Raw genomic sequence first — 18,335 nt, 5'->3', positions numbered from 1 at the left:
TTTTGTTGGAACTTTGGCACAGATTTGTCAGATGATCAGTTTAGAAAGCTAACGGAATGAAACGGAAAACTGGCAAAACTCAGAAATATGGCAGCAGCAAAATCACAAATCAATATATTACTGTGTCAATGAGAACTTAATATTCAATTGTATATAAGATTGACATATTGATAATATTTCAGTAGCAAATATCACTGAAACCGACCCGACAAGGAAGCAGTTTGGGAAACCATGAACGGATTGCAGCTTGTGTTCCGGGGGTCTTTGAGCCCATCCAAGGATGACAATTTGAGAAAAGCATAACGCCCGCCTGTCCATTTTGCCTGTGCGATGAGCGCAAAATAGCAGGAGGCAACGCAAAATCTCGATCATTAGGCTTTTTAATGGCCTTAATTGGCCCTTTAGTTGTTGGCAGGTGCAATTCGGACTCCCACGCACACCCACCAACCTCAATACTGCACGTGTGTGCAATGACGTCAGGAGTCATGTCCAATGCAATTTTACATGCGGTCGGGTCAGGCGCCTGCCCGACCTCAGAACTTAAAACTCAGACCCTGGTGATTTCGATTTCACCATTTGAAGCACTAAGCTGGCACCCAAGGTCAGGCACATCTTAATACAAAAGCAAAATCCTACGGATGCTGGAAATTGGAAATAGAGAAATTAGAAATGCTGAAAAGGTTCCGCAGCTCTGGCAACATTTATATAACAAGAAACAAAGTTATGGGCCGCGATCTATCAGCCTTGTCACACTCGACACTGGTGTTCTTTGTGGTTCAGATCCTAGGATGGCTGGCGTAAGACCACAACTAGCTTTAATATTAAACAAAGCTCAAGATTTATTTTCACTACTTAATTGAATTCGATTCTTTCTTCTATATAATAAACAAGTCACAATAAACATACAATCTACACTCATCTACCACTAATCTCTACACTAACACAACAGGGGCTGGTTTAGCTCACTCGGCTAAATCGCTGGCTTTTAAAGCAGACCAAGCAGGCCAGCAGCACGGTTCGATTCCCGTACCAGCCTCCCCGGACAGGCACCAGTGCCAAGGAGCCCAGGTGGCATCTTGCCCACAGCAAGGATCAGGCCAGGGGGTGCCCTGCCTTTATGAGGTGGGGGGGGTTCAGTGATATATCTTCCTCCGCTGGCAAGCAGAGTCAGAAAGGAAGCAGTGTCCCATTTAATCATGGGGTCGTTCTTGGGGGTACGCACACTGGGAAACACCCAGCTGAATGCAACTGATACGGGGCTCGGTTTCATTTCCATTAAATCACTCCCAACATTTCAGGGCATTGGCCTTTTGTCAGAAGTGGAAAAAGTTTCAGATGGAACAGATTTTTAAGCAAATACAAAGGTAGTGGGAAAAAACAAGAGGGAGGTTGCATGAGGAAAAGGCAATCAATGCAAATAATGAGATTAGGCAATAGTTGAAGCACTTTGCCTCCTGAATTCCCGTTCCTGTTTCCTGAACTGCTTCATCTCCAGGTTGGGTTCAGTGCTATTTGCGACTGAAATATTATCAATATGTCAACCTTATTTTGTAAAATGCAATTGAATCTTAAGTACTCATTGACACAGTGATGTATTGATTTTTAGAAGTATTTCCTTTATCATGTTAATAGCACCATGATTATCAGGTGCTTTGAATGGCAGTAAAGGATTGGGCTGTCAGTCAGCACCTTTGGTTTGACTGAGCTTTTCATCAAATATATATAACCTGATAAAATATTCATTGTTTAATCCATTTGTTGGAATATGACCAGCTGTGAATGAAATCATCCGATAATCAAACTGTCAAAATACTGAAGTCAACAACTACTGGTAAACAAAGGCCAAAATCTGAAAACTTGGCATTCCGGATATGACCGGATTGGCACCAATGATTATAGGGCAGATATCTCAATTCTGCAGGGCTGGAATAAGTATTGGCTCTTTACGCTGTAGTCGCTGTTTAGAAGGACTTACTGTGAAATGAAAATCACTTATTGTCACAAGTAGGCTTCAAATTAAGTTACTGTGAAAAGCCCCTAGTCGCCACATTCCGGCGCCTGTTCGGGGATGCTGGTACGGGAATTGAACCGTGCTGCTGGCCTGCCTTGGTCTGCTTTAAAACCCAGCTATTTAGCCCAGTGTGCTAAACCAGCCCCTGTGTGATGCTCTTGAAGCATCATAGAATCATAGGGCAGTTGCAGCACAGCAGGAAACTATTCATCCCATTGTGTCCATGCCTGCCCTCTCCAAGAGCAACCCACCAGGTCCAACTCCCTCACCTTTTCCCCATAGCCCTTCAAATCTTTCCCTTCAGAGGAGAATCCAAAACTCTTTTGAAGGTCTTGAGTGACTCTGTCTCCACCCTGTCACTATGAGTATAAGTTGCAGCCTGCAATTGTGCAGTGATCAGCAATCAAAGGACTGCACGATTGAACGAACCTCATTGAGCCAGAGGGCAACAAAAGTAAAGGACAGCAAACCAAACCATGGTGACAGTGCTGGAGGCCACAGTTTAGGAACTCTGAGACCACAGGTTGGTAACCCACAGGCAAAGACCTAGGAACAGCTCAAATTCACAAAGAAGAACAAAACTAAAACTTGCCTTAGTAGATGAACCTCTCACGATGTATACCGCCATTGAACAGACAATACCCCTTCCAGAATCTTTCCGACACAATTGAAAGTCTGAAACTAGGACAACGACGGGAGCTCTGAGGCCGACAGTTTCAAAGGTACCAAACAGATTTGGGTTTACACAAAAAGGCAATAAAAAGATCAGGTCAGTAACCTTCTGTATGCAATTGGGGACATAGCTAGTGATGTGCTGGAGGGGCAAGGAGACAAGGACATGTTGCCAACCTACAAGGAGGTTTTGAATACCCGCGCATGCGCAGTTGCCGTCCTCCCCGCAGGCGCCCCGCAAGACATGGAGGATTGATCTTGCGGGGTGGCGGAGGAAAAGAGTGCGTCCTTTAGAGACGCCAGCCCACCGATCGGTGGGCACCAATCGCGGGCCAGACTGCTAATGAGCGCCCCCATGATGCTCGGTCCTCCCATCCCTCCCCCCCACAGGCCGCACATGCAACGTTTGCGCGCTGTTCACGCCGGCAGCGACCAGGTGTGATTGGCGCCGGCGTGAACCCGTTGGATTGGGCAGGCCGCTCAGCCCATCCGGGCCGGAGAATCACCGCTCGCCCGTTACAAACAACGAGCGCCGTTTCTCCGAGCAGCCTGTCGTGAAACGCGGCACGCCGTTTTGGGGGGGGGGGGGAGAGAATCGCGTGCGGGTGCCAGGGCGACGTGGCAGGAATCGCCCGGTACTCCAGCAATTCTCCCACCCGGTGTGGGGGTCGGAGAATTGGGCCCCCAGAGTCTTCGCTCACCTGAAAAGTATGAAAGCTGACATAGTCTTACTCCAAGAGACACACCTGAAGGCAAGACTGTGGGTAAGATAGGGATCGGTGGGACAGGCCTACCATTCATGTTATGGGATGGGAGCTAGGTGGGGAGCAATCCTGATAAGTAAGAGGACAATGTTCACTGCGATGTTCACTAAGGTGGTTACAGACGAAGGGGAACGCTACGCTGTGGTCAGCGGTGTTTGAGACGGGCACTGGCGGCTCTGGTATATGTGTATGCACCCAATTGGGATGACACGGAATTTGTAAAGAAGGCCATAGTGGAAATCCCAGACACAGGTAAGCTCCAACTGAGCATGGGATGGGACTTTAACTGCATACAGGACCCACTGACCGGCAGGTCAAACCCCAAAATGAGGAAAACGGAAGGCATGGCTAGAGAACAGGAGACATTTATGAAACAGATGGGGGCTGTGGACCCATGATAGTTCATGCATCCAGGTAAGAAGGAGTTTTCTTTTTTCTCACAAGTACACAAGGTCTCTACCCATATACAACCGTGCTCCACACTACATCGATGCGAGATTGGAGACGGGCCATGCCCAATGCCTGTTGTGAAAACTCGGAAGAATATGACATTTGAAACATGAAAGTAACACTAAGAGTGTCTGAGGCTATATGAATCAAAGGGAGAAGTCCCACAAGGGGTTAACAGCAGCAGCCTGTTTTGAAAGCAACAAATTCGACAACAAATTCTTCATCCAGACGCACGGAACAGCCATGGGGACCAAATTTGCACCTCAATATGCCAACATCTTCATGCACAAGTTTGAACAGGACTTCCTCACCACACAGGACTTTCAACCGATGCTATACACCAGATACATCGATGACATTTTTTTCCTTTGGACCCACGGCGAGACATCACTGAAACGACTACACGATGACATCAATAAGTTCCATCCCACCATCAAACTCACCATGGACTATTCTCCAAATTCAGTTCCATTCTTGGACACACTCGTCTCCATCAAGGACGGTCACCTCAGCACCTCGCTTTACCGCAAGCCCACAGATAATCTCACGATGCTCCACTTCTCCAGCTTTCACCCGAAACACATTAAAGAAGCCATCCCCTATGGACAAGCCCTCCGTATACACAGGATCTGCTCAGACAAGGAGGAGCGCAACAGACACCTACAGATGCTGAAAGATGCCCTCGTACGAACGGGATATGGCGCTCGACTCATTGATCGACAGTTCCACCGCGCCATAGCAAAAAACCGCACCGACCTCCTCAGAAGACAAACACGGGACACCACTGACAGAGTACCCTTCGTCGTCCAGTACTTTCCTGGGGCGGAGAAACTACGACATCTTCTTCGCAGCCTCCAACACATCATCAGCGAGGATGGACATCTTGCCAAGGTCATCCCCACACCCCCACTACTGGCCTTCAAACAACCGCGCAACCTCAAACAAACCATTGTTTGCAGCAAATTACCCAGCCTTCAGAACAGCAACCACAACACCACAAAACCCTGCCAGGGTAATCTCTGCAAGACATGCCAGATCATCGACATGGACACCACCATTACACGTGGAAACACCACCCACCAGGTACGCGGCGCATACTCGTGCGACTCGACCAATGTAGTCTACCTCATACGCTGCAGGAAAGGATGTCCCGAAGCGTGGTACATTGGCGAGACCATGCAGACACTGCGACAACGAATAAACGGGCATCGTGCGACTATCAACAGGCAGGACTGTTCCCTTCCAGTTGGGGAACACTTCAGCAGTCAAGGACATTCAGCCTCTGATCTCCGGGTCAGCATTCTACAAGGAGGCCTTCAGGAGACGCGACAACGCAAAATTGCTGAGCAAAAACTTATAGCTAAGTTCCGCACGCATGAATGCGGACTCAACCGGGATCTGGGATTCATGTCGCATTACATTCGGCCCCCACCAACAAGCCTGGACTTGCAGAGGCCTACCGACTGAACTGGCTTGGGACAATTCACACCTCTTTAACCTGGAGTTACCTCTCTCTCTGCATCTTTGATGATTTGATTGCCTGCAGGTGCTCGCATACCGGGGCATCTCTGACTGTGTCTATATAAACATTTCTGGAACAAGCCTTTCCATTCACCTGAAGAAGGAGCCGTGCTCCGAAAGCTCGTGTTTGAAACAAACCTGTTGGACTTTAACCTGGTGTTGTAAGACTTCTTACTGTGCTCACCCCAGTCCAACGCCGGCATCTCCACATCATGTTTTGAAAGCAGACAACTTCACACAGCAGCCTGTTTTGAAAGCAGACACCTTCACAAGACATGGAAGGGAACTGATAGGAGCTTCATTCTAATCTACAAATTAGAAAAGTCCTTGGATTGACTTAAACTCTTAAAAGTTATATGAAAGGAAACAGTATTTCACAAATCTTGAAGCAATGGATTTTATTTAACAATTAAGAAAGACAGCCAGAATCTAAAGTGTAAAAGATAAGGAACACTGTAGAACATAGAACATTACAGCGCAGTACGGGCCCTTCGGCCCTCGATGTTGCGCCGACCTGTGAAACCATCTGAAGCCTATCTGACCTACACTATTCCATTTTCATCCATATGTCTATCCAGTGACCACTTAAATGCCCTTAAAGTTGGCGAGTCTACTACTGTTGCAGGCAGGGCATTCCACATCCCTACTACTCTCTGAGTAAAGAAACTGCCTCTGACATCGGTCCAATATCTACTACCCCTCAATTTAAAGCTATGTCCCCTCGTGTTGGTCATCACCATCCGAGGAAAGAGACTCTCACTGTCCACCCTATCTAACCCTCTGACTATCTTATATGTCTCTATTAAGTCTCCTCTCAGCCTTCTCCTCTCTAACGAAAACAACCTCAAGTCCCTGAGCCTTTCCTCGTAAGACCTTCCCTCCATACCAGGCAACATCCTAGTAAATCTCCTCTGAACCCTTTCCAAAGCTTCCACATCCTTCCTATAATGTGGTGACCAGAACTGCACGCAGTACTCCAGGAGCGGCCGCACCAGAGTTATGTACAGCTGCAGCATGACCTTGTGGCTCCGAAACTCAATCCCCCTACTGATAAAGGCTAGCACACCATATGCCTTCTTAACAGCCCTATTAACCTGGGTGGCAACTTTCAGGGATTTATGTACCTGGATGCCGAGATTTCTCTGTTCATCTACACTACCAAGAATCTTGCCATTAGCCCAGTACTCTGCATTCCTGTTACTCCTTCCAAAGTGAACCACCTCACACTTTTCCGCATTAAACTCCATCTGCCACCTCTCAGCCCAGCTCTGCAGCTTATCTATGTCCCTCTGTATCCTATAACATCCTTCAGCACTATCCACAACTCCACCGACCTTTGTGTCATCTGCAAATTTACGAACCCATCCTTCTACACCCTCTTCCAGGTCTTCCAGGACATTTATAAAAATGACAAACAGCAGTGGCCCCAAAACAGATCCTTGCAGTACACCACTAGTAACTGAACTCCAGGATGAACATTTGCCATCAACCACCACCCTCTGTCTTCTTTCAACTAGCCAATTACTGATCCAAAGATAAATCCCATCTGGCCCAGGGGACTTATCTGTTTTTACACTTTCCAAAATTGCTAACACCTCCTCCTTGTGAACCTCAATTCCATCCAGCCTGGTCGACAGAACCTGAGTATTCTCCTCGACAACATTGTCTTTCTCCAGTGTAAACACTGACGAAAAATATCCATTTAATGCTTCCCATATCTCCTCTGATTCCACACACAACTTTCCACTACTATCCTTGATTGGCCCTAATCTTACTCTAGTCATTCTTTTGTTCCTGATATACCTATAGAAAGCCTTAGGGTTTTCCTTGATCCTATCCACCAACGACTTTTCATGTCCTCTCCTTGCCCTTCTTAACTCTCCCTTTAGGTCCTTCCTGGCTAACTTGTAACTCTCAAGTGCCCTAACTGAGCCTTCATGTCTCATCCTAACATAAGCCTTCTTCTTCCTCTTGACAAGTGCTTCAACTTCCTTAGTAAACTACGGTTCCCTTGCTCGACAACTTCCTCCCTGCCTGACAGGTACATACTTATCAAGGACACGCAGTAGCTGTTGCTTGAAAAAGCTCCACATTTCGATTGTACCCATCCCCTGCAGTTTCCTTCCCCATCCTATACATCCCAAATCTTGCCGAATAGCATCATAATTGCCTTTCCCCCAGCTATAATTCTTGCCTTGCGGTATATACCTATCCCTGCCCATTGCTAAAGTAAACATAACCGAATTGTGATCACTATCACCAAAGTGCTCACCTACATCTAAATCTAACACCTGGCCGGGTTCATTACCCAGTACCAAATCCAATGTGGCCTCGCCCCTTGTTGGCCTGTCTACATACTGTGTCAGAAAACCCTCCTGCACACACTACACAAAAACTGACCCATCTATAGTACTCGAACTATAGTATTTCCAGTCAATATTTGGAAAGTTAAAGTCCCCCATAACAACTACTCTGTTACTCTCGCTCCTGTCAAGAATCATCTTTGCAATCCTTTCCTCTACATCTCTGGAACTATTCGGAGGTCTATCGACAACTCCCAACAGGGTGACCTCTCCTCTCCTGTTCCTAACCTCGGCCCATACTGCCTCAGTAGACGAGTCCTCAAACGTCCTTTCTACCGCCGTAATACTTTCCTTGATTAACAATGCCACACCACCCCCTCTTTTACCATCTTCTCTGTTCTTACAGAAACATCTAAATCCTGGAACCTGCAACAACCATTCCTGTCCCTGCTCTACCCATGTCTCCGAAATCGCCACAACATCGAGATCCCAGGTACCAACCCATGCTGCAAGCTCACCCACCTTATTCCGGAAGTAGACACACTTCAAACCAGCGTCTTGCTTGCCAGTGCCCTCTTTCAAACTTTTAACCCTATCCCTGACCTCACTACTCTCAACATCCTGTACACTAGGACTACAATTTAGATTCCCATCCCCCTGCTGAATTAGTTTAAACCCCCCCGAAGAGCACTAGCAAATCTCCCCCCCAGGATATTGGTACCCCTCTGGTTCAGGTGAAGACCATCCTGTTTGTAGAGGTCCCACCTACCCCAGAATGAGCCCCAATTATCCAGGAAACCAAAACCCTCCCTCCTGCACCATCCCTGTAGCCACGTGTTCAACTCCTCTCTCTCCTTATTTCTCACTTCACTAGCACGTGGCACGGGTAACAACCCAGAGATAACAACTCTGTTTGTTCTGGCTCTCAGCTTCCACCCTAGCTCCCTGAATTTCTGTCTCAAAACCCCATCTCTCTTCCTACTTATGTCGTTGGTACCTATGTGGACCATGACTTGGGGCTGCTCCCCCTCCCCCTTAAGGATCCCAAAAACACGATCAGAGACATCACGAACCCTGGCACCTGGGAGGCAACACACCAACCGTGAGTCTCTTTCGTTCCCACAGAACCTCCTGTCTGTTCCTCTAACTATGGAGTCCCCAATGACAAGTGCTCTGTTCCTCTTCTCCCTTCCCTTCTGAGCAACAGGGACAGACTCTGTGCCGGAGACATGTGCCCCATTGCTTACCCCTTGTAAGTCGTCCCCTGCAACAGTATCCAAAACGGTATACTTGTTATAGAGGGGAACGACCACAGGGGATCCCTGCACTGCCTGCCGGTTCCCTCTCCCTCCCCTGACGGTAACCCATCTACCTTCTTCTTTTACCTGAGGTGTGACTACCTCCCTATAACTCTTCTCAATAACCCCCTCCGCCTCCCGAATGATCCGAAGTTCATCCAGCTCCAGCTCCAGGTCCCTAACGCAGTTCTCGAGGAGCTGGAGTTGGGTGCACTTCCCGCAGATGTAGTCAGCAGGGACATTCGAGGTGACCCTTTCCTCCCACATTCTGCAGGAGGAACATTCAACTGCCCTAGCCTCCATTCCCACTGAACTAACTTCCCAACTACTGAAAGCTAAAAAAAAAACTTGTTAGTTTAGCAATCCGATGGACAGAACTTTTTTTTTTGGTTAGAGGAGGAGGATGGGTGGGAGACACTACGTAAGTAGTGTTTCGGGTAAAGCTGTCACTCGAGAACAGCCCCTTCACAAACCACCTTCAACTTACGCTGATCGTACTGCACATATGCAAATCACCCTGGAAAAGCCAATCAGAAGCTCTGCTCTGCTGCCCTCTGCTGGATGCTTGCCTTCCCTCGAACTCCTCAGGTCACTTGCGCAGGTACACCTTCAACTTACGCTGACCGTACTGCACGTATGCAAATCTCCCCGGAACAGCCAATCAGAAGCTCTGCTCTGCTGCCCTCTGCTGGATGCTTGCCTTCCCTCGAACTCCTCAGGTCACTTGCGCAGGTACACCTTCAACTTACGCTGACCGTACTGCACGTATGCAAATCTCCCCGGAACAGCCAATCAGAAGCTCTGCTCTGCTGCCCTCTGCTGGATGAAAAGTTGCTGATACCGGTAATAAAGTGAAACAACTGATTTACAAATTAAGAAAACTAAAAGGTGACAAGGCCACACTATAGCTTATATCATTTTGAAGTTAAAACCTTGTAGAAGATGAACAAGGCAGATGAAGCTAGAGTCGGAAGGGATAACCCTAATATGACATCAGCTTAACCCAAAAATGACCCGAGTCGAATCTAAGAAAACTCATTAAGAGACACATAAATCCAAAAGAAATGCTAACTAAGACACAGACAGATTAATTACATGTCAAGAAAAGTGAGAAAAGTTACAGTCAGGAATGGCGAGCTGGTGAGGAGGTAACTGCACAGTTACGGTTAGGGCAGCGCCACGCTTCTAAATCGATAAAACTTAACTTTCAAACTGTCAAGCAGACAGTCTGAAGGGTGCCAGGTGCAGAGATTAAGTGGCCCCAAATTGCTATAAAAACTGGGGCAGATGAGCAGAGAATTCAGACTATCTTTCTCGGTGATGGGACGAGCAACATCGACAGACCAAGCAACCCAGAGAATCGAACAGAAGACCAAAAGTTAAAGAAAACTGATTGTCAAGAGAGACTTGAAAGTCTGCAACTGGTCCGAACCTTTCTGTAAAAGTAGTTTAGACATAGAATTTACAGTGCAGAAGGAGGCCATTCGACCCATCGAGTCTTCACCGGCTCCTGGAAAGAGCACCCTACCCAAGGTTAACATCTCCACCCTATCTCCATAACCCAGTAACCCCACCCAACACTAAGGGCAATTTTGGACACTAAGGGCAATTTATCATGGCCAATCCACCTAACCTGCACATCTTTGGACTCTCTTTTAACTTGAAAATAAAGTTAAGTTCAAATTGATAACCTGAAAAAGTGTTTATTAGTATTTTCTTTTAAAAGTTTACTTTATTTCACTTAGCAAGCTGGACCCTTGTGTAAGTTACTAAGTGGTAAGTAAATAAAAGTCTTCTACGAAGATACGGGTTATACCGGGGATAACTTGAGACACTAGTTTGACCTGAATAGCACCCGCCTAATTCTGCGTAGAAGTCGGGGAGTGAGAATCCTTGCTCACCATTTGGAATAAACCGACCCTTTTTGGTATAGGGGGAATCCTAAGAATGGTGGTGAGGTAAAAACTACATGGCGCCCAAAGTGTTGACCGTGTTGGAACAGGCTGCCAGAGAATGAAGTGGCGCCCAAACGTGGTTCATTTTGAAAGTTGAAAGTTTGAGGGGCTTCAGGACCCAGCGGGTCACCCTAACTTACTCGATGGCACCCAGCGTGGAGGCCTAGAATACTAGAAATTTCTAGGTTAGGCCGCCTAGACAGTTAGCTGTTTCTAGGCGAAGCGAGGCTAGAATACTAGAAACTTCTAGGTTAGGCCGCCTAGACAGTTAGCTGTTTCGAGGCGAAGCGAGACTAGAATACTAGAAATTTCTAGTTGAGCAGAGCCGCCTGGAATATTGGCAATTCCTGGCGAGCAAACTATACCGGCCAAATATAGTTTGACAAGTCATGAGTGATTGACTTAGACGGATTCTATAGGACCAGGGGGCATACGGCTCAGTTGGGTGCGAGAGTTAGTAGACTAGAAAATACTAACCCTGAGTGGAAGTCTGCGGGATGGCTTAGTAACTAGTACAGAGTGTCCTGCATCCCACTGGTAGAAGTAGGCCAGAAATAAATTCTCCTTGGAGTCAGGCAGATTGTGAAGATAGAACCTGGAGCAATAGGGACGCCGAGAAAACTTTGGGGACCAATCAATTGACCCTTAACGAACACAGGAGGATAGTGCCTTAGGTACCTTTGAGATAACTGCCCACGGGTACAGTTATCCCTTAATTTCGGAGTCTAGACTGAAAGTGACCGCCAGTCACACTTCTAACTACATGTCGTTAAAAAATCCAGAAAATGGCAATTAGGGTAATCCTCTTGCCCTGGAATACGGGCGAGAGAGATGGAGCAATAAAACAGAAGTGGAAAGAGTTAAAGGAGCAGAGGAAATCTTGGGAGAAGGTGGTTACTCAGGGGACTGATATGTATCATTCTTCGTTAGGGTGCTGAGAGCCCTGTAGTATAGGGATCCAATCGGGATCCTTAAAGCATTATGTCAATTTGCATTTGAAAGACGAGCTGAATCACTGATTTTGTTCGGACTTAGGCAGACGCAGGCGGCTGCTCAAGTGGGCAAAATTTACTCTAAATTGGTGAAAATGTTTGATCAGGACAATATGAAGGAAATTACTCAGGTTGCTAGTGAATACAGACTTAAATCAAAACTGGCAAAAGGTTATAGAAAGCAGTTGCAGAACAATGAGACGTTGGAGATGGAGGAGGATGAGGAGTCAGTGTTAGAATCAGATAGCACTGAGATGACAGTAGGGCTACAGACGAGTGCGCTACGTGAAGGCAGAAGTGAACAGGAACAGCTGAAAGTTTTAGAAATCCTACACCAGGGAGGAAAGCAAATACAATTGGTAGCAGGGGATTTTGTGAATGCCAAGGAGGTTGTGCAAGTAAATCCTTCCAATAGGAGGGGGAAATTAGGAGCAGGAATTTCGGGAGTGTTAGCTCACAAATGTAATCCGGAGCTACAGCAGAAGATGGATGACGAAATAACAGAGAGAGGGGAGTTTAGTGAAGAGCCACGGTTTTGAGCCGCAGGATAAAGATTATACATGTAGTGTCATTAGACAATTCTGGACAAGCACATACTACAGCAGATGAGTCGGTAGTAAATCAAGCAAACATGGAGGGTATCCTAAAACATAGCATGGGGAGAGATGTGGACATGACATTATTAGGAGACGGGAATTCCAAAATGACTCAGGAGAATCACTGAGAGCAATAATGAGAGCGTGTGCGTTAACACCACCGGTTAGAATGGGTCAGGTAATCAGGATTTGTAGACGACACTAGCCACAAGTCATTTTAGACATAGCAGGACAAAGGCAGCGGTTTGAACAACACTTCAGAGCAGTACTGTCACCCCTAGCGGAGTTGGAGGAAATGTGCCCCAGCGCCCCGGATAACAAAGAGAATCAGAGCCCCCTTGAGGATTTTCCGGCTGGTTACCAGAACCAATACCCAGACTTGGCGCAGTATAGAAGGGATAGTTGGCCCACCCAATCTAAGCCACAGAGAGAAGGAGCTTTCATAGATTATTTTAATCCGCACAACAGTGCGGAAGAGCAGAACATAGCTGGGATTACAGCGCTTCCTTTATTGGAGCAGGATGAGACATCATCCTCCTCAGAGGATGAGGAAATAATGAAACCGAGAAAAAGGACAGGGAATAGGAGGAATTCAAAACCAGTGGACATAGGGTATTACAGCATTCCTGGCAACAACGGCAGACTCCCACGGCTCCTCTATGGACTGGATATGCCAATTGTTGGGGATGATTGGAGGAGGAATTGGAAACACCACTAGAACTGGGAGAGGTCTTGGAGAGTATCAGCTCCATGCAGGTGGGGAAGAACGCGTTCCCGGTGGACCTCTACAATAAATTAATGACGGCACTGGCCCTGCACTTGCGGGAGATTGTCACAGAATCATTGGCGAGGGGCATCCTACCTCCAACGCTAGAACAGGCCACCCAAACACTGATGCCCAAGAAAATCAAAGACCCAATCGTATGCGGATCATACAGACCCATTCCACTACTCAATGTGGATGCAAAAAATACTTGCAAACATTCTGGCTAAATGGCTGGGGAACTGTACACCAGAGGTGGTCCCAGAAGACCAGATTGGTTTCGTTAAGGGTAGACAGCTAACAGTGAACATCAGGCAGCTGCTACACATGATAATGGCCTCATCTGGGGAGAGAACACCAGAGGTGATCGTCTCCCTGGACGCAGAGAAGGCCTATGACGGAGTATCTCACAGACGTATTAGAAAGATTCCTACATCAGACTCCTATTCATTGACTACAACTCCACCTTCAACACCATAGTCCCAGCCACTAAAACTCCAAAACCTAGGATGTGGCTCCTCCCTCTGTAACTCGATCCTCGACTTCCTGACCCATAGACCACAATCAGTAAGGATAAACAACAACACCTCCTCCACGTTAGTCCTCAATACTGGGGTCCTGCAAGGCTGCGTACGTAGCCCCTTACTATACTCGCTATACACACATGTCTGCATGGCAGAATTTAGCTTCAACTCCATCTACAAGTTTGTTAATGACATGACCGTAGTGGGTCAAATCTCAAACAACGATGAGTCAGAGCACAGGAGGAAGATAGAGAACATAGTGGCGTGGTGTAATGACAACAATCTCTCCCTCAACGTCAGTAAAACTAAGTAAGAAGTCTTACAACACCAGGTTCAAGTCCAACAGGTTTGTTTCCAACACGAGCTTTCGGAGCGCAGCTCCTCCTTCAGGTGACTGGAGAGGTATGTTCCAGAAACATTTATATAGACAAAGTCAGAGATGCTGGACAATGCTTGGAATGCAGGCATTTGCAGGTAATCAAATCATTACAGATCCAGGGAGAGGGATAATCACAGGTTAAAGAGGTGTGAATTGTCTCAAGCCAGAACAGTTGGTAGAATTTTGCAAGTCCAGGCCAGATGGTGGGGGGTGGATGTAATGCGACATGAATCCAAGATCCCTGTTGAGGCCGCACTCATGCGTGCGGAACTTAGCTATAAGTTTTTGCTCGGTAATTCTGCATTGTCACGTGTCCTGAAGACTGCCTTGGAGAACGTTTACCCGGAGATCAGAGGCTGAATGCCCTTGACTGCTGAAGTGTTCCCCGATTGGAAGGGAACATTCCTGCCTGGTGATTGTCGCACGATGCCCGTTCATTCGTTGTCGCAGTGTCTGCGTGGTCTCGCCAATGTACCACGCTTCGGGACATCCTTTCCTGCAGCGTAAGAGGTAGATTACATTGGTCGAGTCGCACGAGTATGTGCGGCGTACCTGCTGGTCATTGACTTCAGGATCCTGTACAGGGACGACCCTCCAGGCCTTCGCCAAGGCCTTCACCAAGGCTCCTATCCCCGCCAGCAAAACACTCAGCAAGCCCAGTGGTGGTAAGCCACGCTCAGAACCTGGAACCAGATGAGGCAGCACTTCAGCTTGACCAAAATGTCCACCATGACCCCCATCAATGGCAACCACAAGTTTGTACCATGCTAGACGCCACCTTTAAGAGGTAGACACAGGATGGGGGGACACTGACTGTTAGGGACTTTTACACAAGACAGGCCTGTCTGTGGAAGTAGTTGAGTCGGAAAGATTAGGGACATTCAAGTGGCTATTGGATAGGTACATGGATTACGGTAGAATGATGAGGTGTAGATTAATTTGTTCTTAATCTAGGACAAATGTTCGGCACAACACCGTGGGCCGAAGGGCCTGTTCTGTGCTGTATTTTTCTATGTTCTATATTCTAGGATAGTGACCTCAGAGGAACTGACAGAGAGACTGCATCTACAGGTTAAGAGTTTTCTCCGCAAGGAGACAACAGCGTGCCCACGGAGCCCGAGACGCACAATGTTAGAGTAACTACTGGACGCAGGTAACCTGGGAAGGGGCTGGTTTAGCTCACTCAGCTAAATCGCTGGCTTTTAAAGCACACCAAGCAGGCCAGCAGCACGGTTCGATTCCCGTACCAGCTTCCCCGGATGTGGCGACTAGGGACTTTTCACAGTAACTTCATTGAAGCCTACTCGTGACAATAAGCGATTTTCATTTTCATTTTTCATTTCCTTTTTCATTTCATTTAATTTTCAAGGGGGGATCTGCGGGGATCTGTACAGAAGGTTACAAGAAAGGGCACGCTCCCAACTGGACAAAACTCAAGAAAAATGGGAGGAAGAACTAGGGATGGAAATAGTGTGGGGACTTTGGAGCGAAGCACTGAACAGGACCAACTCCACCTCCTCCTGCGGCAAGGCCTTGCCTCATGCGGCGCAAAATGGCACACAGCATACCTGACAAGAACCCGAATGAGCAGGTTCTTCCCGGAGGTGGAGGACAAATGTGAATGTTGCCAGGGAGGCCCGGCCAACCACGCCCACATGTTCTGGGCAGCCTTCTTCAAGGTGATGTCCAAGGTGATGGGGTGAGGGTGGAGCCATGCCTGAGAGTGGCAGTCGTTGGGGTTTCGGACCAGCCAGAACTATTAATGGCGAAGAGGGCCGAGGCCCTTGCCTTTGCTTCCCTAATCGCCCTCCAATGAATCCTGCTCGGCTGGCGATCAACAGTACCACCCACAGCTGTAGACTGGCTAGCAGGCCTTTCGGAATTTTTTCACCTGGAGAATATCAAATTCACCATCTGAGTGTCAGAGGAAGGCTTCCACAAAAGGTGGAGGCCATTCAGCAACTTGTTCCAGGACCTGTTCGATGCCAATAGAGCGAGGGGAGGCTGAGCACATGGGAGCCGATGAGACCGCAGTGACCAGATAGGGAATGGAGGGAAGTGGGGGGTCGGGGGGGGGGGGGGGGGGGGGAGGCCAGGGAGAAAGGAAGAGGAGGCTGGAACAGACAACAGGGGTCTAGAGCAAGGTCACAAGGAACAGAATCCGCAAAGAAATACCAAAAACTGGAGGGAGGGGGGCAATCAACAAAGGGGGGCAAGGGAATGAACCACATAAATGTAAATAGATGACAATCAATCACTGTATGATATGAGACCGAAGAAAGTTTCTTAAAGCAACAAAAAGGGGGACGGGGGGTACCAAGGAGTGGGGGGCGGGGTGGGGGGAGGGGGTGGGGGGCGGGGCCGGGGGGTTGGACCCATACCAGTGGAAAGTTCTTGTATATTGTGCCTGATGCAAAAACCCTTGTCTATTGTACAGTGTGAAAATAAAAAACTGGAATAAAAGCATTTTCGGAAAAAGAAGACAGCTGGCTACAGAAAAATTGGCTGACGCTCGCTATTTTTCCTATTACCGCAGAATCTCTTGCAGCCACAACCCCCCAGTACTGATGTTGACCTTTCAAGCAAGTTTGCAGGCCTTCCTGTGGATCCCAGTCGAAGGTTATTCCATTGTTAAACTCCAACAACTCAGCTGCCTCTCCAGTTGATGATGGTGCAATCCTGCGTTCTGCTGATCCTTACCCACGGCAGAGCAGCCTCACACTGAAACTATTGTGTAAATAATACCACTTTGTGCAGAAAGTGAAATTCCTACCCTAAGTGTAGTGGGAAATTCTTCTTTTCCTTGTATCCTGAAGTATCTTCAGAATGTTTCTCGTTTTTCTATTGGTCTGCTGTTTTCACTCATGTCTCAGGTATTGAACGCTTGACTTGCCCTCACAGTGGTGGAGAACGACGCAGCTGTAAAGTTCTTCAGAGGCCCTGCAAGTGCTTTATTTTCTCAGAGCTGTGCTCTCAATTTCCCCCAGTGTGCAGAAGAAGATGAGAGCGAGAATTGCAGTTGTCTGACTTCCTTTTCAAGGGGTTGTGATCATCGTGTCCTGGAGGATTATCTCTTGAATCAGTTTTTTCTTGATTGGTTTTCACTGCCTTTATATTCAGAATTAGAAGTCTCACAACACCAAGTTAAAGTCCAACAGGTTTGTTTCGAAGGTTTGTTGGACTTTAACTGTTGTGCTATTCACCCTGGGGTAACACGGTCTGCAACTGGATGCAGTTGTACTTGAAAGTAGACTCCAAACTGTGATGTTGGTTCAATACACTTTATTGAACTTGTTAAGCAGTGCACACAATTCACTGTGGGTTTGACACTCTACTAATCTAAGCGTGCTTGTTATAACTAACTAGACCAGGCTAGCCCTGAGCCATGTGTAGAAGGTGCTAACTGATATATACAACCTGACTGTCACTACTGTTGTCACCAGTGGAAAGAGGCAGAGTTCTGATGCCTCATGTGTTTTATAGTGGGAGACCACCCTCTAGTGTTCTGCCTGGTGATTGGTTGTGTTCTGTCCTGTGTGTTGATTGACTGTACTGGGTGCCTGTCACAGCCTGTCTGTATCTCATTATGTACATGAGTGCATTTCATGACATTAACTTGGTATTGTAAGACTTCTTACTGTGCTCACCACAGTCCAACGCCGGCATCTCCACATTGTTTATATTCAGAGACACAGCCCAGATACAGGCATCATGGGAAGCTGCTGTCCCACTCCACCAATGCCTTTCTCTTCCGAGGAGACGATAATGGACCATTCACATTCTACACATCCTCCAAGAGAGTCAAGGACACTGTTGGGTTTTGACATAAAGTGACATGGAGAAGGGTGAGGTAGGATTTGGATGGAAAATGTAAACAGCACATGGGGCGAACAGACGGTGGGAATGTAATGTCAATAGTTTAACAACATGCTTATGTAACAGTTTTGAGATTATACTTGGAGGGAGATGTGGACCAAAGGGTTACTGGTTGTGTTAGTTAGACAATGATGTAATGATGATTTAAGAATGACATCTTGGTCAGATGATCAAGAGACTTCAAGGGAGCAAGACGCAGAACAGTCCGCATCCAGTGAACATTGTGCTTAC

This window comes from Scyliorhinus canicula, chromosome 12, assembly GCF_902713615.1.
Source record: "Scyliorhinus canicula chromosome 12, sScyCan1.1, whole genome shotgun sequence".
Classification (NCBI taxonomy): Eukaryota; Metazoa; Chordata; class Chondrichthyes; order Carcharhiniformes; family Scyliorhinidae; genus Scyliorhinus; species Scyliorhinus canicula.
This window is presented reverse-complemented; position numbering follows the sequence as displayed.